Below are 23,664 nucleotides of genomic sequence, written 5' to 3'. Positions count from 1 at the left end.
CACTTTTAGCCCAGATAACACTGGGTATCTTTTTCTCATGTGTCTGGCTAAGATCAGTTACCAAAATCTTCCTCATGGTGTGGATATAATCACACAGGATAAGGGATCCCTAATCTACCTCAACATCCAACTCCCCTCCACCTGAAAGCATGGATGATATTTTTTATCCTATTTAGACACCTTTTCTCAGAGGAGGTATGCAGGTATTCAAAAATGCTTACAAACTTACTTTAGAAAATCATAATTGGCCAAATGGAAACAATTTTCTATTCGGTGCCATAAAAGAAAACAAGATGCATCCCAAGTGTGGGTTCCTCTAGTTCTTCAGTATATAAGTTAATTTCTCAACTCAGGCCTAGAAAAAAACTTCTGTAATGGTACACCTTTGGCCTGTTTTTACTTTGTCTGGATCTCCCTTTCTTCTTTATTACAAGCTAAACAATTTTTGAAAGGGGTTATACATATTAGGCCTCCAAAAAAGCAAGTGGCCTCTTCTCGAGATCTTAAATTTGTATATGATGTTGAAAGTTTCACATCATTCAACTATGGGACTAAGACCGGCAGGTAGTTAGCCCATCTAACATATAATATTTTTCCAGGCTGCCTTAACTCCTTTCCTCACAATGCACATATCCTGAGGACCTATCTCCAGATCTCTTAAGTCCAATAAGCAGTCAGCAGCTCTGAAAAATGGCTTCAGGGTACCTAGTTATTTCTTTCTTAAGTTTTAGTGAGTGTTTTCATTTATTTTTTGAACCTGAATATGTCTTTTTGTTCAAGCCAACTTCCAAAAGAGACCTCTTAGATGGAGGCCATTCTGTTCCTTTCCATTTCTAGAACATTTTTCCTGTCAATAAATTCTGCTTTATTATCATCCCCTCCCCTGCTTCTTCTCCTCATACATAGATACATTGGTTACTCATATCAGCCATGATCTGTCTCCATGTCAGAGGTGATTTTTTTTCAGTAACCATTCTTTGTTCTGGGTTTCAGAATATCTATATCTATATATATATATATATATATATATATATATATATATATATATATATATATATATATATATATATATATATATATATATATATATATATATATATATATATATATATATATATATATATATATATATGTGTGTGTGTGTGTGTGTGTATATATATATATATATATATATATATATATATATATATATATATATATATATAGATATATATATATATATGTCTACATCAGAATGTTGACCGTTCAGAATGCCGACTTTCATATGGCCAACACCATATGATCAACATTCCGGAAGACCGACATCCTGAAATAGCACTAGTTACCTACCTGTAAACACAGTAAAACTGTGTTATGCAGGGGGGCAAGCCCCTCTGCACCCCCATGTGGGGGGGCTGAGCCCCCCCACCCCCCCTGCTACTTAAATATTCTCACCCCAAGATCACACTACAGTGCAGGAAAGGGGAATATCCCAGTCTTGCACTGTAGCGGGATCTCTGCTATCATTTGTCGGCCTTTCAAACGTTCGCTCATATGGTGTCAGCCATATGAGTTTCAAACATTTGAAAGTTCAAACAAATGAAGGGCCCCCATATATATTTTCAACTGATAGTTTGCCTCTAGTCATCTCATCATCCCTGTTTCAGTTCTGGTAGCAGCTGGAACCTTTATATCTGGCATTGAATCTATCTTTAGGCATTAATGGAGTTTTAGGCTTGACTCCATTTCTCAGAGTGGATGCCTTCCACTATTATAACCCCAGTTACCAGACACTTTTTTTTGTTTCCTAACATATTTGGGATACCTCCTTTTAACCCTTTTCCCCTTAGGGGTTAGTGGGTCCTTTCTGGATCCACCCTTGCTTTATCAGGGTCAACATCCATATTACTGACTTCCATTTCAGCTTCATTGAACCACAAATTCCTCTGTGATATCTACAGGTTGCTTCGGGCTAAATCTGACATCACTGGGATCGACCTCACTGTTGTCAACTTCAACTTTACCTCTACAGTTTCCAAGATCCCTTGGAGTCACAGATTATTTTTGCATTTGTCGTATCCTGTACAGGTTTAACCTAAGCATTGTCAGCCTCTGCTCCTGTCATTCTCGATATCTTCTTGGGACTTACTGTTTCTTTGAGATCAATCTTAGCTTTGGTGGGGCCAATCTTGATCCCTATGGGCTTTGATCTCTATACCTTCTCAATCCAAACTTCCTCTCAGGGTTAACTCATTTAATCCTGAGCAGCAGGAGGCTAAAATACCTATTCTTCCTGCTATCTTCTCAGTCAGGAAACTACTTGCTTCCTGAGAGCTTTTATCCCAAATTATCTACTGAAAACACACTTCATTAGATGTATAATATCTGATAAATAGTGTGAGTTACAAAAAAATGTAAAATATGACCTCTCTTTGGAAGACAATGGGCTATTAGCTGGTGTTAGTATCAAAGGTCTTTCTGTCGATGCTGATTTTGTCTGGCAGATTTATGAAAGGAAAACAGTATTGCCAAAATAGTACTAGCATTATGGTCAAACAAAATGTTATTTCTCTTTAAATGTAAAGGATAGAGCCAGGATATCAGGGAGGGAATTGTTCACCTGTTCAAGAACTTTCCAATGATGTGCGTCAAGAGAGGATGGCATACTGCTGCTGTGTTAGATTGCCAAATCTAGGCAAATTATTCATATAATTTCAGAATATTTCAAAACAATGTTAGTCTATACATTTGTGCTAGATAGCAATTATCAGTGGCAACATTGTTTGCCTTGATACTTTGTATTAAGATGGCACAATTTTTTCACCAACAGATGACACCTTTTGTGAAATTAATACAGTTATCATAGAATAGGTAATAGTCATAACTGCTTTACTATTTATATCTCAAAATATCTTCACATTGCTCACCATGTTTTAATGTCGTTTTTTACTAACACCTGCTGCTTAAATACATCACGCCAACATGACACTATTACATGTTATTTTGCGTAATTAATGGAAACATGGAAATATGTCCTATTTTCTCATAATTATTTTGTAAGCACTTTTTAATAATTGCAGCTCTGCACATCCCAGGCTGACCATTTTATAGTCATGGTTAGAAAATCATGTCAGCTTGTAGATGTCAACTTGCTGCCTTAGTTTTATGGATGTACTTTTATAAGGACTCCAAAAATTAGACTTTATAAACAGTGACAAGAGTCCTCCTTTCAGGAGTACAGGGAAATCTCCTGTAATGAAGAGTATACTCTTACAGGATACACAGGAACTCTGCTTTGCTGATGACTCTACTCTTGTAGGAAGCAATGAATTAACTTTCTTTCAGAAGGGTGGATGCTGGCAGCCACGGAGTCATCCTTGAATCCCTCTATCTTCCTTGGGGTCAGTCAGTGACCACTGCTGTTCTGATTACCGTGATGTTTGGTGAAACTAACTAGGCTTTCCCTTGCTATCACTTGTTCCTTCTGGCCATTCAGTTGAAGGTGCTGCAGGTTTCCTTCTCTCGCCATGTTTCTCTTTTTCTTGATTAGTATCGTGTTCCACAGCAGGCTACTCACAACTGACACTCCCTCTGTACACATTGATGGTTCCCTCTCCTCTTTTTTGCAGTCTATAAATAGAAAACAAGCCCTTGCCTAACAGTTGTTGCAGAGTCCTTTCCTCCCCTTCCTCTTCCCTTTCATGCTTTGGAGTGGTACAAACTAGCCTTTAGATGGGAGACAGGATTTTCTGCCCTTCTGTTCTGGTCTTCCATTGGTTTTGTCCTACTTGCTTTCTTTACCTGAAGACTCCCCTGTCGATATCTCTTGATCCTTTCTGTAGGCATGAGTTTATATGTCCATAGGGAATATCCACCCTGTTATCCTTCAGGCATTCCATAAAGATGGTAAACACAATAACTTCCTTAATGCCTGTGTCATACCCTCTTGCTGTAATCATTCAGCCATCTCCATATTTCCTATTGTAGTCCTCTTCTCTGATTTTATGGTAAGAACATACCTTGGCCAAGTCAATGATCTGGCCACTTTTATTTTTCTTTCATCCCTTTGTTATGACAGTTTTCCAGGGCCTCGTGAGATATGCCATTTTTGCTGCAGTCTCTCTTGACTGTAGCCATTTTAAGGAGACCTTGTAATCCTTTCTCTTTTAGTCTACTGCTTGGTGTATTTGTTGACTTGCATGTGCATTCGCATCTGCTTCAGATGTCACCGGCAGGCCTGCACATGGGGATCCCCTTTCCTGACTCCCATCTATGCCAGCTGCTTAGTGTTTGTACTTGGACTGTGGAACCATGTCATTATTTCCTTTTTGTTCTTACAAACTTACTCTGATTTAACCCACAATTACAGTATTCCTTCATAGTCACCTTATCTATTTTTTAGCATGCTACTTTCATTTGCAGGATCTGAAATCACTGTTTTTTTAATTCTAGTTTTTTTGCTGTGGTGTAATTTCTGTCTTCTGACTGACTTGAGGTTGTACTGGTTGTGGTGTGCATCATCACCCTGTATACATGCTCACACCTTCCTTGTATGCTGTAGCTGACAATTACTGTTCAGTCCTTTTTGATGATGTACCTGGCTGTGGTGGATGTCTTTGTATCACACACATCCTCGCAGCTCCATGGTTGATCCAGGTGACATTTCCTACTCTGAAACCTCAGAACTTTCTTCCCTTTGGAAATCTGTTTCCTTTCAACTGGGTCTATGTTAAATCATCAAAAGTTTAATTCCGCAAACATGTATTCATCGAGATGAAAACAGTTAACATTTGTTTAAGTGAATGTGAGCACCAGGAAATTTCAAATCACTGAATTTCAGTAGCTGGCCAACATTGCAAATGTGAGAATAATCCGGTAATAAAAAAAAATAGAAAGCAACACCCTATGCCAAACACTATTCATAATACATACACTACATTACTAAACTATACAATAGTTCCTTCCATATGTGAATAAGAACTGAAAAGTAACTATATCTGCAAGTTTAACTAAAATCACAGTAAAACACCATTGTAAACATGAAACCCTGTCTACTCCAACAAATACTGCTGGACAAAGAAAACAATAGCAATGATGCAGAAGGCAGAATCAGTAAATTTACATGGCCAATTATCATAGCTGGTATTTTATTTCACAATTATAGTGTAATACATTATCAGTCTGACAATGTATAATATTTTTATTTATAGGACATTCTGACAGGTATACTGATATATTTGATGAACTAAAACACATGCACAATTGTTATCCTGCATACTTCCAACCTAACCGATGACATAATAATGTAGTACGTAGCCTTTAATTGCAGTTGGCCAGCTAATGTGATTTGCTGCTTTAATTTTCGCTCAAGAGACATCCACTTAAATAAACATTTGCTGTTTTTGTCTCATTGAATAGACGCTCATGGAATTAAACCTGGATGAAACTTTGATGATTTAACACAGACCCCTTTCATCCAATGTTCTACTTTCTCCCTCCTTACAATTAGTTGTATACGCATCTTTAAGTCACTTCCAGAAGCTGCACTCATAATATTTAAGTCCTAGTAATTTCTACCTCTGTTGTAGTTTCCTTGCCTGTAGCCATCTAAGACTTCCATACAACTTTCATATCCCTTTTGAGAGGCCATAAACTTGGTCTACCTGCTCTTCACACTGCGTGGTTGTAAGTGTTATGCAGCTTTGGTCTTCCACAGCTGCAGAAGTGTTCCTGAAGCTGGGCAGTCACTTTTTAGAATGAGGAGAGAACTTTGGTGACCTTGAGCTCATTTGCCTTTTATTGCTATATATCAATATGTGCCTATAACTTGTGAACCTTGTGGGCATAGTCACTAAATGGGCATCATCTAAACCTTAGATTACCCCAATAGCAAGTTGTATCTGACAAGAGGGTTTGATCCAGAGCCTGCCCTTTCTCTGGGCTCTCGCCTCTGGACTTTCAGCTATGCTCAGTTAGCTTGGGACTATGTCCTACAGTTGGATGATATGAAACTTCCAACATCAGATAAAAACGTTCTGTACTTACCTAACAATAAATCTGTGTTGACAGTTTCATACCCTTCACCATTCTCTCCCTCTTTCCCATGGTCGAGAGGAGGATTATTTCTGTTTTGTCTGCTTTCTGTTCTGTTGCTGTGTCCTTGCTGGCTTCAAAGATCTGTAAATGGGTCCTCAGGCTCTGTGCATTGTGTTGAAAGGGGAGTGGCTAGGGTAGCCTGGGAAAGTTTTATGAGCTGGCCTGAATAAGAACCTGCCAGACTTAGTCCTACAGGTGAAGGATAGGAAACTGCCAGCACAGATCTATCATTATTTTAAGGACAGAAATTTCATGATGGAGATGTTAACGATCTCATCTTTTGAACATGCAGCCAGTGCTTTACAATTTCTGACTTGGAAGACTGTTCTGCTGATTGCTTTGACTTCAGCTAAGTGTGTATGTAAACTGCAGGTCCTTATGTCTAAGCATCCTTTTTCTGATTTTTCACAAAAATGGGGTGAGTCTTAGAAACACTCCTCCATTTTTGCCTAAGGTTGTTTGCAAAGTTACTTTGAATCAGGCCATAAACTTTCCTGTGTTCTATCTTGAACCTAAAACAGGATACTAAGAGAATTATGCATACTTTAGATGTTTAGACAACTAAGATTATACCTGGACTTATACCTGGACAGGACTAGAGATTTTAGAACACCTTAACAACTCTCTCACTTTTGAAGGGAAAAGACAGCCAGTTTCTAAACAACCCATATCTAGACAATTATCTCAGGCTATCAAATTTTGTTACTCAGCACTTGATAGTATCTGTAGTTTATCAGTAATCTCCACCCCGTCACCACAAATACATACAGTTACAATATCCATACCACTGCACACCAGTCAATATGTGATTGGTGGGCTTGTAATCCAACTACTTCATATATGATATTATGGAAAAACAGACTTTATATATGCACTTCTGTTATTAGTCAGTATGTTAAGGACAGGGACTGTGGTCCTTCAGTCTGCAGCACTGTCTAAACCAAGCATATAATAAATGAACAGAAAACAAAAATAAATATAAATAAGGAAGGAAGGACTAGAATTTAGCCTTAAGAGGGTGTGTACTAAATGTACACTGCTGTCTTTTCACAGTAATCAGCTGCAGAGAAAGGTTGTCTACACTGGCTCCCTCAGAAACCTGCCCTTCTCGGTGTAGTCCAGTGTCTTAGGGTACTAGTTTTTCTACAGTAACTGTGACTTGATTAAACTATTGCATATTTGCACACATAATTGGTAAGAGAGCTTTTTTATGCCTTTCCATGCTACGACCCCCATTTCTTGCTCCACAGTACTTTACTGCTGCCAGCCAGATCATTCTGGTGTATCAAAGTTGCACATTACTGTAACAGTCTAAAAATGCTCTAACTATTAGATAAAGTCTTGTTATATAAAATCTTGGGGTGCATAAGTTAAGAAGTCTTTCTAAAATGTGGATACTGGTAGTTATACTTGCATCAATGCAGTTGATTTACCTTTTTATTTAATAAGCAGCCAGAAAGATATTCTTGAATGAAACTGAATAAAAAAATATTTTTAAGAGAAACTAAGTGATACATTTTGAGAATTAAATATAGAGACCAATAGGAAGTTGTACAAGAAAATATAATGATTTATAAATTAAGAGATGGCATTAGAAAAATTCTGAAATTAGTTGTCAGTTCTAACACAAACTCTAGCTAAATAATTACTGAAATCTGTCTACCACTTGCTAAAAGAGTAAAAAAGATAACTCAGCAAAATGGAAATGAACTCGCAGATACATAGCAGGCCATTGCTCTTAGGCAGGCAGATTCAACAACTGAAACAGAAATGTCTGTTAGGCTGGCTGTCCAGGAAGAGGGTCATTCTACCGTATTTTTGGAGGGATGTCCTAGGATGAGTTAAAGCTGATGACATGTGGTATATTCCTTTCAGATTTATATCTTATGATTCTATGATAAAAAAAAAAAAATGGGCCGCTTGAAAAGTTCTTGGCTAAATGATGTAATATCCTAAGTGATAGGAAATGACACATTTAGCTATGCTAAATATGTGCACATAGCCACCCTCTCCCACCAAAAAGTTACAGTTTTTTGTGTTTGATATTTTGTTTCACCTTTACATTAAAACACTTATTTGCATTTTTTCACATTAAACAATTATAATAGTTGTAAAACCTTTTATGTTTTAAACCTTTGCAGAATCTTTCCTGAAAAAGTAGTTGCAGGTTAAAGATCTGTCTCACATTTCTCACCCCAAATATCTTGCACTGAAGATAGCTGTTTCTTTTCTAGTTGCCATAAAAACTTGAATAATTCAAATGCAAGCCAATACCATCCTGAGACCTTCCCTTTATTCTTTTTGCCACAGCCCCTTCTTCACTGAAACTATGGCTACTAGTACACATTAACACCTTCATTCTCAAATTCCCATTCCCTTTTTTCACTGAGTTTGTATTCCATATAACTCAAAATATACCCCACCACCATAGCTCTAGCATTCTGTAACACTACATCCCATATTTTAACGTACATATCATCCGCCTCACCCTGTCCCAGCACTTCAAAATGACATAAAGGTCTCAATTTCAAAATATCAGTGTAGCAAGAGTGCATGGCTTCTGTGATCCTGCCCTTACTAGTACAAGCAAGAAAATACAACCCACCATATAGGATGACATTATCCAGGGGGCAAGGTTCACAGAGTTCAGTAGCTTAAAATGCCAGCATACTGTATTGAATGGAGGCCTGCTCTGTTCAGACAAGGCATTGTTAATACATTACATTAACTAGTGTGAGCTAGTGTCAAAGCTGCCTGAGGACTTAACAGGGCTGTGGTGTCTGGTCAAAACTCCTAGGCAGAACAACTCCATCAAAATGACAGACCAAGTATTGAAGGCGGGGAGCCCGCCTACAATAGCAGCTTTCACATACAGGTGGAGCTGCATAGCCATAAGGCTCTTCAGCACCATTTATAGGGCAGAGTGTTGAATGCAGGTATGGCAGCCAATGGGGTCACTAATCCTCTAAGGAATTCATTTTTTTTAAATCACAGAAAAATGAGCCACACTTCCCAGGAGATCATGGGATGTCTTATACTTACCACACTCTTGCATGTGCATGGTGATAGGCAGACCTCCCTGTCTTTCAATACCTGCAGTAACACTTCACCAGTATATGGAAATGGATAATCCAGGTATTCTACCTTCACATCATGTACTGCTTAAAGTACCGAGCTACACATGCAAATGGAGCATCCACCTTACCATGAAGCCCATTCATTTCAATTGGCCTCAACACGGATTCAGAGTTGTACATTGGCAAGCCTTGCCAGGGTACATAGCCAAATGATTTTGGTGAGTCAAGCCATATTCCCTTTGGAATCAGACATTGAGCTTAAGCAGTCATCATTAGCATATACTGAATAGAGACTGGCAGAGAATTATCTTCTTGAACTGGGCATGGAGTAGCAAGCTGTCTTAAGTGTATTACTCCACACCAAAGCTCATTGGAATCTGGCCAAGAAGCCTATTTTACCTTCCCCATAATATAATCATCTTGCTGTCAACAAGTGAAACATTTGCATATTAAAATTAGGTGATACTTGTTGCCTTCCTTGTGTCCACTACCTTATCCTCCTTTTTTCACTCAACTCTTGAATCTTTTCGATACACATTAAGCTTTCTCTTCTTTACTATTTTATTTGCTCTTTGTAATAACACATGCAAATCTTGCTAATCTTACTTTATAAAAAATTAACCTCTCTTTCAGCTAAGCCTGGCTTAATGCAGTTCCCATAGACTTTCATTAGCAGACCATGTCATGCTGTTTTTTACCAGAACATTGTATAAATGGACAAGCTTTTTTCATTTATTTTTCACAAATCAGTTTATAATTTGAAAATCTTCAGACTTCATGTTTCTAACAAATGACCATTCCTAAACAGAAGAACATGCCCAATGCGATTTCCATCTCATAAATGAAAAAATATCTTTGCTATCAGTAACAGATACCAACTCCTCCATCATAACTAATTTCAATACACTTTAAAATAAATACTTACTTTCTCCCCTTCTGACATTTTTTATCATTTCAGATACCATCCCAGATTACTTTTTGCCTTATATGAAAGATTCAATGCCCTAAGTTACACTATTTTCTGTTGATGCTGTTATGGACAGTGGTGTGTATCCTGCATACTCTTAAAAGCACCAATTAAGGAATCGTACCATACTTTTCCATCCTACCACCCCTCTCAGTTTAGCTCACCCAGAACAGCTGTATATCTCTCTCTTCCTCTTCTACAGTATAATGTTTATATTTTCTCCAGTTTTCAAAAAATTGCTATCTGCTCTTTAGGTCTGTCAGATAAAGAAGGCTCTGTACTCCACATCAAGACATTCAATATCTTGTAATAAAAGAAAAATAAATTAAAAAAAATGTATGTATATGTGTATATGTACATATATATATATATATATATATATATATATATATATATATATATGGATTCACTTTATAACCTCGAAATACTGAAATATCGAATTTCAGTATCTCGAGACTATAAAACCGAATCCACAAAACACCGACACAAAAAAATGCGAAATTCACAACACCGAAAACACTGCACACACTATACCACACATACACCACAACACCCACATCACAACATAAACAAACAAAACTACACACATACACAACTCATACACACATAAGCAGGGGGCAAGCCCCCTGCAACCCCCCCACTTATATATACTAACTACGAGATCGCACAAACACAAAACAAAAGCCAACTCACACACGCACATTCTCCGACCCCTCACACACACATCAAACACATCAGCACACTCACATACACTCTAACTCCCACTCAAAACCCTTAGAAAACACTTACCTGACATAACACCTACATCCACACACGGCACCGCGCACCATCAAAACACAATCCCGGATATTACGCAGCGTAAGGTCATAACCGCGAATTCGACATATATTCGAGTTCGCAATTATGACCTTTCGCTATTTTTAACATTCAGCTTTATAGTCTTGAGATACTGAAATTCAACATTTCAGTAATTTGAGGTTATAAAGTGTTTCCTGATAAAGTGTATCTGTCAGATAAAGAAGGCTCTACACCCCACATCAAGACATTCAATATCTCGTAATAAAAGAAAAATAAATAAAAAAAAATGTATGTATATGTGTGTATATATATATATATATATATATATATATACATATATATATATATATATATATATATATATATATATAGGGTTCCTAATAGATGATTGAAGACGCATTCTTTTGAATGTATCTTGGTCAAACTTGAAAAGACGAAAAGGCAAAATGACAAAATGACGAAGCGACATATAAGCGAATTCTTTCCCTGGGAAAGAAATCGCTTGGCTGCATCCATTACTTTGCCATTTTTGTCACTGTAGTGCTATCTCGGAGTTGGTATATTTAAGTAGTGGGGTGTGGGGGGCATAGCCCCCCCACTTTATGTTATGTTTTAAGTGTTTTTTTTTTTTTTGGAACAGCGATTTTTTTCCCTTGGAAAACAATCGCTGTTCTAAGTGTTCCAGTTTGTAATCTTTCACTTACATGGGGTTGATAAATCATCGTTCGCTTTTCTAAGCGTTCAATGATTTAATATAGACCCATATATATATATATATATATATATATATATATATATATATATATATATATATATATATATAGATCATCATAAGTGTGCATTGACCTAGTATCATTATCATCAACCCTCCTTTTCCCATTTTTATATTTGATCAGGATATTCCATCAGATATTGACACCTTTCAATTCAGAACTTCTCCCCTATCTTCTTTGGCAGTCATGCCTGACTGTCACATGTCTTCTCTCATACACTCCATCCATCTTTTTGTTGGACATAGGTTTATAGGTGTGTACTAGGTTATTGACCACTAGGGACTTTATAAGCTTAACCATGTAACCCAACTCAGTTTTGTCCTGGAGTACATTGGATGCCTAATAGGCGGGGTATGTTAATAAGGAGTTAGCTAAGAGTTATGGGGAGTATATTAGTTTGGGATTAGTTAACATTGTTGGCCTTTGTCTATCAGAGACATAGGTGGTCAAACCAGGTGTGAATTTATGATTTTCTATCCAGTGATCAAGCTTTTGCTTGAAAATAGTCAGTGATGAACTCTGCTTCATGTGGATGGGAAGCCCTTTCCATAGTGCAGGGATCCTTAGAGACACATTTGGTCTCTCCAGCATTTTTTGTTTATGTTGCAGGCAAAACTCAAGTCCTTGGATCAAATGTTCCAACTTTTTGGTGCTATTTATTTTGCGGATGTACAAAAGGTCTGAGGAAGCCTTATATGCCAGGCAAAGATCACCTCTTAGTAACCTGCAGGAGACTGAGTAATGAGATAGGGCCTTAAGGCAAGCTTTGTAGGACAAAGTATTTATACCCTAGATTCTTCTGGTGAGAAACCTTTGAGGATGTTCCATCTGTTGTAAGTGTCTGGTTAGGTACATACCAAAGAGGGCATTGTACTCAACGATGGGTCTGCTAAGGGCTGACCAGAGGTTTTTGCGTCTTTCGGCTTTTCCCGTTTAGGGGTCGCCACAGCGGAACTCCGGTCCGCTAATGATTGGCAGTAGATTTTTACGTGCTGAGTTGCCAGCCCTGACACACAACCTTCAATGAAGGTATGCCCATTCATGCATGTCTCCACCCAGAAGACACTTTAGCTGAGAATCGAACAGGAGAACATCTTACTGTGAGGAGACAATGCTACCGCAGCACCACCAAGGGCTGACCAGAGTGGTGCTATCAATTCCTTGGACATGATTGCCATAAAATTGCTTATGGGTTGGGTGACATAGAATCATTTTCTTGCTATTTTGTCTATGTGTTGGTTGAAGGCCAAATTGCTGTCTACATATGTTCACAAATCCCTAACTACCGGGTCAACTCTTAGGGGTGTTTTATCAATTGAGTAATTAGCTTAGGTGGCCAAATTCCTAAAGGGCGCAATAATGCATGTATTCACATTTAGGTTTAATCTGCGGCTCTGGCATCAATAATTTGGTTGTGTCAGACTCTCTTTGTGTCAAATTCCTAAAGGGCGCAATAATGCATGTATTCACATTTAGGTTTAATCTGCGGCTCTGGCATCAATAATTTGGTTGTGTCAGACTCTCTTTTAGGATGTTGGTGTCATGAGAGGAATCTATGATAGCTCTGAATTTACAGTCATCTGCAAACTTGGTGAGACAGAGACCTTTGACATTAGACTTGACTTCCAAGAAGTAGATGACAAACAGGAGTGGGGCCACACAGAGGCCTGCAGTATTCCTGTGATAACTGGTCTCTTGTTGGAAGGGGTCTCACCAATTCTGACTTTTTGGGTCCTACTTGTCAGGCAGCCAGTAATCCAGCAAGTTATGTAGGGATTTATGTCTAATTCTGAGAGTTTGTCAATAATACCTGAGTGGGGCATTGTATCAAATGCCTTGGCCAGTTCCAGGTAGGCATTGTGCACTATTTTCCCTTATCCACAATCTTGATGACCCTCTTGAAGAAGTCTATCAGATTAAATAGGCAAGACTTTCCTTGACAAAACCAAACTAAGGTGGGTCCAGTGTCTGCAGGTTGCCAGTGTCCTTGTTGCTCATTTCCATGATAATTCTTTCCATGGCTTTGCATATTAGACTTGCCAGGCTGAAGGAAATGTATTTTCCCAGGTCAGTTAATGGTCCGCCCTTGTGGAGAGGGATGACTGTTATGGCCCTCCATTTACTTGATCTGTAATCTGTTTTGAGGGTGTAGTTGAAAATTGTCTCAGTGGTCCTGCTAGGTCATATTTGAGGCTATTTAGGAAGCAACTGGGGATATTATCTGGACTAACTGAAGCAGTGATTTTGACCTTAGCAAGAGCCACCAGGACTTGCTCCCTGTTGATAGTTGGGGATGTTATGCTAGAAGGGATTTCACAGGGGGAGTCTGGGGTGAAGTCAGAGTTAAATTTATTAGCTATTTTTGCTATGTTATCCTGATCAATGAAGGTTGTACCATTTACTACCAGTTCTGCACTGCTGTCTGCTAAAAAACAAAAAAATATGGTCATAATGCAGGAACAAACCAAAGCCAAAGAGAAATGCGTAGCACCTCAAAAGAATGGGCCAGACAGCAAAAAATGTTTAGTTTAGCCTTTTCATCTTTATTATAAGGAAGACTTAATCAGAACAAGTAACACATCCAACAGATACTATTATATATACGCTCCCTATTACTATGTAAAATGTATGGATGTATTACTTGTTCTGATGGCCCATTGTTTTGAGGTGCTATGCAGTTCTCTTTGACACAGCTGTGTGCTACCTTTAAGGATCCTGACATAGATGAAAAAGGTCTTGTGATTGTCCTTAGCCTGTTAGTGGGAGCTACTTTGGCTTTTGCTCTACTGTTCTCATTTCCTTGTCTGTATCACAGTGCACATTCTGTTGCTCATTGCAATAACTTCATCTCCTTCATCTTAAGCTTCCTCAGCTGCTCTGCCTTCACTGTCCATATTTTTGTGCTGTATAGTAGTATGTGTCATGCCATTGTTTTGTACACCTTACTTTTCAGCTTCTTTGGAACTCTTCTTGCACAGACACACTACTCCTGACACTTTATGCCAGTTGGCTGCAGCTCCTCTGATTCTAGCCTTGGTCTCCTCATTCTGACTTGTTAAGTATACCTCCCAGACAACTGAAGCTGTTAACCTGCTCTGCTTATTTATCTTTTGTCTCTGTTTTGAGTTGCTTCTAATTTTTCCCATTTGTTGCTGTGACCACTGACTTGTCTGTACACATTTTCATCCCATGTGCCTTCAGATTTGCATTCCTGTCCTCTATCTTTTGCTGAAGGACCTCTTCAGTTGCATATAATGCTGTATTTGCTGATATAGTCCATCACTATCACCAGCACATACATGAATGGGCTTAGAGCAGAGGTGCACCCATTTCCACTGGGAACCCCACAGTGAGTCCAAACACTTTTCATACTTGTGTCATTGGGTCATTATACATAGCTTGCATTAATTCTACCAATGTTCTAAGACTCTAAACCATCACAGGACTGCCCAAATTATTTTTTTAGAATCTTGTCATATGCTTTCTCCAAGTCTTGTAATGCTCCACTGGCCTCTCATCATCTCTAGCCTCCACACTCTCTGTTGCATTGCAAATGTGGGGTTTGTTGTACTGTAGCCCGATCTAAATCAGAACTTCTCATTCTCATTTTTCTTTCTACTGTTCTGCATATTCTTTCATCAGTCTCGCTCTCCAGAACTTTCATGCAGTCTAAAACAAGTCTGATGCATTTGCTTATTCTCCAGTCATCTGAGATATGATTTTATCTTGATACTGTGATGCGTACTGTAAGAAAAATATGTATTCACATATATAGTAAAATATGTATTCATATATGTTTTAGCATTATGCTTCCTGCATAAGAAGCCTAAAAGGGTTAACACATTTATTCTGCTACAGCTTGAAAATAATTGCAAGTACTTTCTGACTTTGCTTCTGGTCAGCTCAGTGAATGACCTTGTTCATACACTGAGAAACAGATGATTTTGCTAGCATTAGAAAAATAGAACAATACAGTATTCTAAAATGTAATTTGACTTAAGCAAATAACCTTGTTCATGCAGCTGTAGAGGAACTAAATAAGACTATAAGGCTGTAATCAGTATATGATTTGTGCTCAAAGTAAGAAAGAATCACGAATTGTAACACCAAATCGTTACAGACCGGTGGTCAGCAAGGCCACGTTGTTTTTCAGAAAACTTTCTCATGGGAACATTTATAATTGTTATATCAGCAGAAAAACTTAGTAAACACCTGTTTTAGAACAATGCTTAGAGTTATATTTAATTACGTCAGCTTAGAGGGCAATGGCTTACAGAGCAGTATAATAATGAAGTATTTCCTGTATAATGTCAGACAAATTTCTGAACTGCATTTTTGTCTCCTTGTACAAGAATAAAGGAACCTTAACTGAACCTTGGCTGCATTGATCTTTGATTTTTCCTTTGACAAGTTGGTCCTTCGTTGACCAGAAACCTCTCGGTTATCCCGGATCAGACAGGCCTGGTGGCTTGAACCCGTATGGAAGAAGTTACCGAAATGGTTCTTCTTGTTCGAAAAGACCTCTGACTGAATTGTCGTATAAACAGAGGTCGGACACTTTCTGATCTGCGGCTGACGGGCAGGTTTCAATCGGACCGGGGTGATCAATTGCTGAGGCTCAGGTAAGGTGATTCTACTTTTTTCTGTTTTAGATCAGGGACTTGATTGTATTTGTTCAGTCAGGATTTTTGTGTAAATCCAGGGACAGAAAAATTGCTATCTTGTCATAGATCAGGGAAACAGAATAAGTAGGCAGGTAGTCTGAAGGGACTATAAAATCTTCATGGTACCACGTTAAAAATAAGAAGGGTTACATAACATTCATAGGGTTAGGACAAAATGGGTAATAAGTGTACAAAACGACCCCAAAATCCGCCGTTAACCGAAGACGCAGAATACATGCGGTCACGACGTGCCAATAACATTAAGTACTACACAAAGTGGGTTAATAAATATGAATTTAATGGTAAACTAGAAAAATCCTCACTTGTCAAACTTTTAAAACAACTCAAAACTGATTCCAAAGGGCAGGTAAAAAGACAGCGCAAATTAGGAATTCCTCAGGCACAGAGGTGGATTGAGGAAGCAAACCGAAGGGAGCAAATAAATAAAAATTCAAAAACAATGTTTTTAGATAAAGAGGATAATAACTTGGTTATAGCATCAGCCCCTCTGCCCCCTCTGCTTCCCTTGCCAGAATATGAAGCGAGTGAACAGGCAGGTCCACCCCCACGATACCCTGCTGTTCTGTTAGGTAGAGGTGTTACAAAAGCAGAGTCGTTTGTCAGAGATCCTGTCGAAACTAGGTCTCGAACACGCAGTTTGAGAGGGGATATTGAGTTATATCAAATTAATAAAAATTTGCAATCTATGAGTGAAGAAGAGATATGCCCAGCTCATAGAAGTACCAAATCCTCAGGCAGGACAAGAAGGGCAGGACCCAACTCTCCTAGTATACAGACCGTGGACACCGGAAGATATCCGGAAAGCCACAGAGGGAATTCCCCATCCAAAAGTTAATTTTAGAAAGTTTTTAGAAGACTTGGAAGGCATGAGGTTAAGTTATCACTTAAACGGAGAGGAAGTAGAAAAAGTAGTCAGACAAGTAGTAGGTCCAGATTGGCACATGATCAGTGGCAACTGGAATCCCCGTGACGCTGCGCTTAAGCCCCCTCCCACATAGCAGCGCAGAATTAGACAACAGATTGAAAGGTCTAACGGACTGAATCTCTGAAAAATGGAAGCCTAGGGCAGACTGGACTTGCATTAATCAATGCATCCAACAAGAAGGTGAAACTGTTGACAGATATTTTGCTAGATTACTGGAATGTTTTAATAACCATTGTGGAATGCAGATTCCTGAAGACCAGACACAAGATTCCCCATATGAGCAGCAGTTAAAGAATGCATTTTTAAATGGCAGTATTGCACCCATAAGCAGTTTTATTACGAAGCATATGGTAGATCATTGCACAAGCAGATTACAGTCACTGCTTGAATATGCTAGGCATGCCGAAAGGCATTTTAATAACAAAAAGAAAAAGAAAGCCCAAGTATTTGCTGTAGATGACGGAGAAATTTATTTAGTACAGTCTGGGAAAAAGGGCAAGAAGAATGCCCAGGGAAACAAACAATCTGATCAGTGATCAGAGGACTTTGAAGGGCGAAAGAAAAGGGGTGAATGTTTCAAATGCGGTAAAAAGGGACATATGGCAAGGGATTGCAAGAAAAATAAGAAGGCAGCTATGGAGGATAAAAATGAAGAGGGTGAGGACTGACTATATGATAGTCAAGAATCACTAGATAGGAATAATGAAGAAGGGACAAATGAGAATGTGATAGACAGAGCAGAGAATGTGTTAGGAGAAATAGAGGAAGTGCAGGAAGCTACCGATAGTGAGGACAATGAAATATTAGACCTAGCCTTATTGAGCTTGGAGCTCTATTTGGCTGACATGAAACCAGAAGTTACACTCCTGGTAGGGGGGAGGGAAGTCAAATTTCTGTGTGACTCAGGGGCATCACGAACCCTGGTACACCCCTCCAAACTACCGGAGAATTCAGAGTCACATGATTACATATTAGTGAAAGCAGCTAATGGACAGCTGTATCGGGAGCCTCTCTCCCATAATATTGCAATAACAGATCCTGTTTCAGGATTAACCCAGAAAAGTAAAATTGTTGTTTCTGCGAAATGCCCAGTGAACCTTTTGGGCAGAGACCTTATGCAACTATTTGGCATATTTGGCATAGCAGTAGTCCCGACCATGCAGGGTATGGAAGCACAGCGACAAATTAATATTTTTTCAGTACAATCGGAGGGTGAAACATTTTATTGGTACAGCCAGGACTTGGTTACGACCGGTCCTGGGGAAATAACTGGAGAGTTAATGAATGTAGCTATCAGTAAGTTCCCCTCCCCTTGCATTGACATACAACACCTATTGCACTGTACTCTGTATTATTGTAATACACCAGGACCTGACAAAGAATATGAGCAAGAATTGTTTAAAAACCGTGCAAACAGATTAGTATTGCATAATCTGTACTGGGACATGAAAGGGAACAGTGTAGTTAGCTGTTCATTGCCCCAGGTGTTCTTTGCACTGTATAAATCAAATCGATTACCACATGTTAGTTTAACTAAGGACAAGAGCATGAAATGGGCAGATCTAGGAGAAAAAGTCACAAAATGGGAAAAGCAGACAGAATCAGAACTGTCAGAACAGGGAGTACAAAGACAATTGGATAACACAGACACACCCAGCTGTACACTTGCAGTCAAGTGAGAACAGCTGAGAAGCACTCTTACTAGAAGGGGAAGAAAAAGCTTTGTTAGAAATACCAGAGACTCTCTGGTCAACAGGAAAATCAGATGTAGGACTTATTCGTACAGCAGGACCAGTTACCATCACACCAAAGTTAGCATTTAGACCACAAAAAAGGCAGTACCCCTTAAGAAAAGATGCAGAAGCAGGTATTAAACCTATCATAGCAGCTTTACTTAAGGAAGGAATACTGGTGGAATCTCCTGATTCACCATGTAACACACCCTTATTCCCAGTTAAAAAAGCAAATGGATAATGGCGTATGGTCCAAGATTTGCAAGCTGTAAATGACGCAGTAATATCAAGGGCACCCACGGTGCCAGATCCACACACCCTATTGAATGATCTAAAGCAGGGGTGTCCAACCTTTTGGCTTGCTGGGGCTGCATTGAGTGAAAAGAAATTGTCTTGGGGCCGCATATAAAAGATATCATGTAGTTAACTCTTTCGCTGCCACAGGAAACCAAAGTTGATCTCTTGGCTGTACTGTAGGTGCATTCGAACAATGAATAAATGCAATAAATGCCTAATATTTTCCTTAAAATTCTAATTCTCATTCTAATTCTCTAATCTAACAGTTAACTCTAACATCTTAGTTAATAAATAAATATATATATATATATATATATATATATATATATATATATATATATATATATAATGTATATTTTTTAACAAATAAGCAGATATTCACTACAGCACTAGCATTTCTCACTGGCAAAAACACTCCAGAAGTCCAACTATATAAAATGTTAATATTAGCAGTCCTGCAATACTATAATCCACAAAAATAAGCCAACAAATTTGCAATAAATTAAAGAATTCACATTACTGAGTTAATAAAACAATTCTGAATAAGCTACAAGAGGGTCTTACCCAAACAAATGACTGGTGCCAGAAACATAGCCTCAAGCTATATGCAAAAAAATGCATCATCATCCCCTTTGAGGAGAGCAATGCCCCCACAAATTATCACAATAACAATGTTGTAAGGAAGCAATCAGTCGTGAGGTGCTTGGGCACTCAGAGTGATAGAAACCTGCCTTTTCACCACCATGTTGTCTCCGTTGTACGGAAAGCTTTTTACATGGCCCACCTCATTAGTAAGGGTATCATCCAGGGACAAGGAGGTCATAACATCCCTGTATTCTTCCTTTACAAGAGCAATTATTGAGTGCAATGCCCCTTTTGGCATGTGCCTCAACAAAATACCATGCCAAAAGAAAGACTACAACCATTTCTGATAAAAAAGGTCAAATGACTGCGTTCACTTAGTTATCCAAACAGACTAAAAAGCTTCTTGCTTTCCTCTGTCTCTCACTGGTCCCTATAAATTTCATCACTGGCTTGCTTTCCAGGCTAAGAAAGATCCTTGGACTTTCTCCACCTCAGAAATACTGGTTATATTTAAAACGCTCACTACAAAGATCACAGTCTTCACTGCAACATAAACAAGCCACTTTGTATGGACAGGTTCTTGACACAAAATCCTTCAACTTCTGTAAAAAGCTCCCCTCATTATCAAACAAAGTAGGTCAGCAACACGACAACTGGATGGATAGCCATAAATGTACTCCTTGAGTAATTAGCATAGCCTTCATCAAACCAGATGGAAAATCCACATACTAAACTTTCCTATCTGGATGGTTAAGATCTAATATTGGTTACTCAAGTCTACTTGCCCAAGAAGAGGGGCCTATTTAGCTAAGAATTCCATTTGCAAAAATATATTCAGTATACATATTAAATCTCTCCCTCTTACACAAACAAAAGGAGCCCCTACTTGTAAAATAGGCAACCTCAGTAATCACATGGCACAGACTCACTGAATGAAATTGTCTGGAAGTCAAAATATCTGAAAAAAAGATGGATTCATCCATGCAATTTCCCACCACCAAAAGGACCATCAATAAATCAACAAACAACTGCTCAGCAAAAAATAAATCAATAAGAAATCCATAAACTCTCTTAAGATCATACTACATACTGGAGTAAACATATAACTTCCGTCCAACATAAAGCCATTTGACATTCAGACATTTGAATTTGTGCAGGGGTTATTCACAGACTGACAGTTTACTGAGTTATAATGCTGACCTTCGCTTTTGAAAAAAAAAACTAATTCCCAGACTGTCAATAGCTCAAAGTGCAGAGAGGATTATTTTTTTATTTATTATGTATTTATTTATTTTTGGAAAACATATTTAAAACTGTTAAATTAATCCCACACCCAGAAACACAGAAAAGTTATTGTGATAAGTAAACCACAGACTGCTGCAAGAAATCAAAGTCACATTAGCACTCTATGCTTACGTCCGAACCAATGAAGCATACCTGTCAATTCCAAAAGAATTAAAGTAGCTTAATAAAAAAGTTATTTGCAAGGTTACATGGCAGTTTATATTGGAAATAAGCAGAGATATTAAAAAAGCTCTGTTTCTCATAATTATGCTAAAAAAAGTCTTCCAAGGTAAATACAACCTTCTAATTTAGCATGGAACCATACCTCTCAACCTTAGAGCAAGAAATCTGGACAAAGTGAAAAATAAGTGTGTGACACAGGCCCAAAAATAGTTATGCATCACAGACACCATTGAAACAGCTGTAGCTGCAAACATTATAAATCACGTATAATGTTTCTATCCTATAATTGTCAGTTAAGCATTATATGGCTCATTCAATCCTGCCTTCTTTTGCGACAAAGAAAACCATGCTTTGAAATGACAAATGCATTAAAAATAATAAAACACATTGCATCCACATCCTGCAACTTCCTACCTGCAAACAACCACAGAGCTTTCACTGAAACTAGGGCTGCTTACTTCCCCAGAATGAAAGTTCTCCCTAATTAAGTCTAATGGTATACAATCTACCAGGATCTGGACTACCTGAAATAAATTAAATTATAGCCTGTAAATTGCAAGTGCACTTTGTTTAATTAAACTATATTTCAAAGCCCACTTGCTGTATTTTTTCAGTAACATCCCAATATCCATTTCCAGGTCACTTTACAAGGCACTGGCAGTGGTAGACTTGGCATCCTCCAGATCCCTACAGGACCACACTCATACTGCTAACATTGTCCATTAAATGTAAATATCCATCCACTGTAAGTGGCAAGAAGCTATGTCTTAAAAAATCTACTTTTGGCATGCCTAGTACCCAATTATCAGGTTTTGAAACAAAGAAACATTCTCCACAGTCTGCAGGTCTCTTTCTTTAATAATCATCTACTGTTTCAGCACTCCAAACACAAACACACACATACACACCAAAACCCCCAACATTTAAAAAATTACATTGTACACACCTGATTTGCCAGTATTGATGATCCACCAAAGATATGCTAACTGTTGTCCAATCTACCACTGCTTAGAACCCCTCAATGATAAAACAGTGCTGGGTGCTTTTTTGTTTGTCAAAAAAAAAAAAAAAAAACTTTATATGCTACAGTCCCACATTAGTCAATCCACTACTGACCCACTAACCCTAGGCTACTGTCTCATTCTTTATTACCTCGGATGACTACTTTTATTTCCTAAGCAAAAGACACAAATTGGAAGATGAGGCAAAAATCCAGACATTCTTCGAAAATCCATACAGTTGAGAGGTATGATTTCATATTCAATACAACACTCTCCCTGTCAAGAAAGCTGCAATTTAATGAAAGTGCACTTTTAATGTAGGATATATTTGTGAGCTAACTTGTTTGTGTTCAGTAGGTAGACTGATCGTCGTTAGCCTCTTTGTGCATGTGTCTCTCTCTGTCTCTCTGTCATGCACACAAACACACACACACTCACTCTTCTTCTACTTTCACACACATTCTGCTTTCATGCATGCACTCACTCACTCACTCACTCACTCACTCCATACTTGCCTATTAACACAGGTTAAGTGCTGTCTCTTTCAAAGGCAATGGCGGCAAATCCATACACGAGTCCCTCTTCAGCAAGAACACACACACACTGATTCTTTGGCACAAAATAATGGCACGAACACACAGACCCTTCTTTGGTGCAAAAAAAATAAAAACTAGAAAGATGCTTTGGTGCAGCTGCACACCGATGTTAGAGTTACAGGTCACAGGTGTGAAAAACTCAACAAAAAAGTGTTTTGGGGCATGCATACATCGATGTTTGAGTTAGAGGTAGAGGGCCGCATGGAAGAGCTCTGAGGGCCGCATGCGGCCCACGGGCCGCAGGTTGGACACATCTAATCTAAAGCCTCAACAAAAATATTTTTCTGTGGTAGATATTAGCAATGCGTTCTTTTCAATACCAGTACACCCTGACAGCCAGTATTGGTTTGCATTTACATTTCAGGGGAAATGGTATACATATATGCGACTACCACAGGGATATTGTGAAAGTCCAATGATATTCTCACAAGAGATGGCAAGTAACTTGGCGGGGTTTACCCCACCGAAAGGTAGTCAGATTTTACTTTATGTTGATGACATCCTGCTGGCAGCCCCCACCCAGCAAGATTGTAAGGAAGACACTATAGCATTATTGAAATTCTTAGCCGCTGAAGGACACAAAGTAAGCAACGATAAATTGCAGCTTTGGAGAAAACAAGTTAAGTACCTTGGATATGTAATATCCAAAGAGGGTAGGACATTAGATGAAGACAGAAAAATAGCA

This window comes from Protopterus annectens, chromosome 4.part0 (assembly GCF_019279795.1).
Source record: "Protopterus annectens isolate FY-2018-M chromosome 4.part0, PAN1.0, whole genome shotgun sequence".
Taxonomy (NCBI): Eukaryota; Metazoa; Chordata; order Ceratodontiformes; family Protopteridae; genus Protopterus; species Protopterus annectens.
This window is presented reverse-complemented; position numbering follows the sequence as displayed.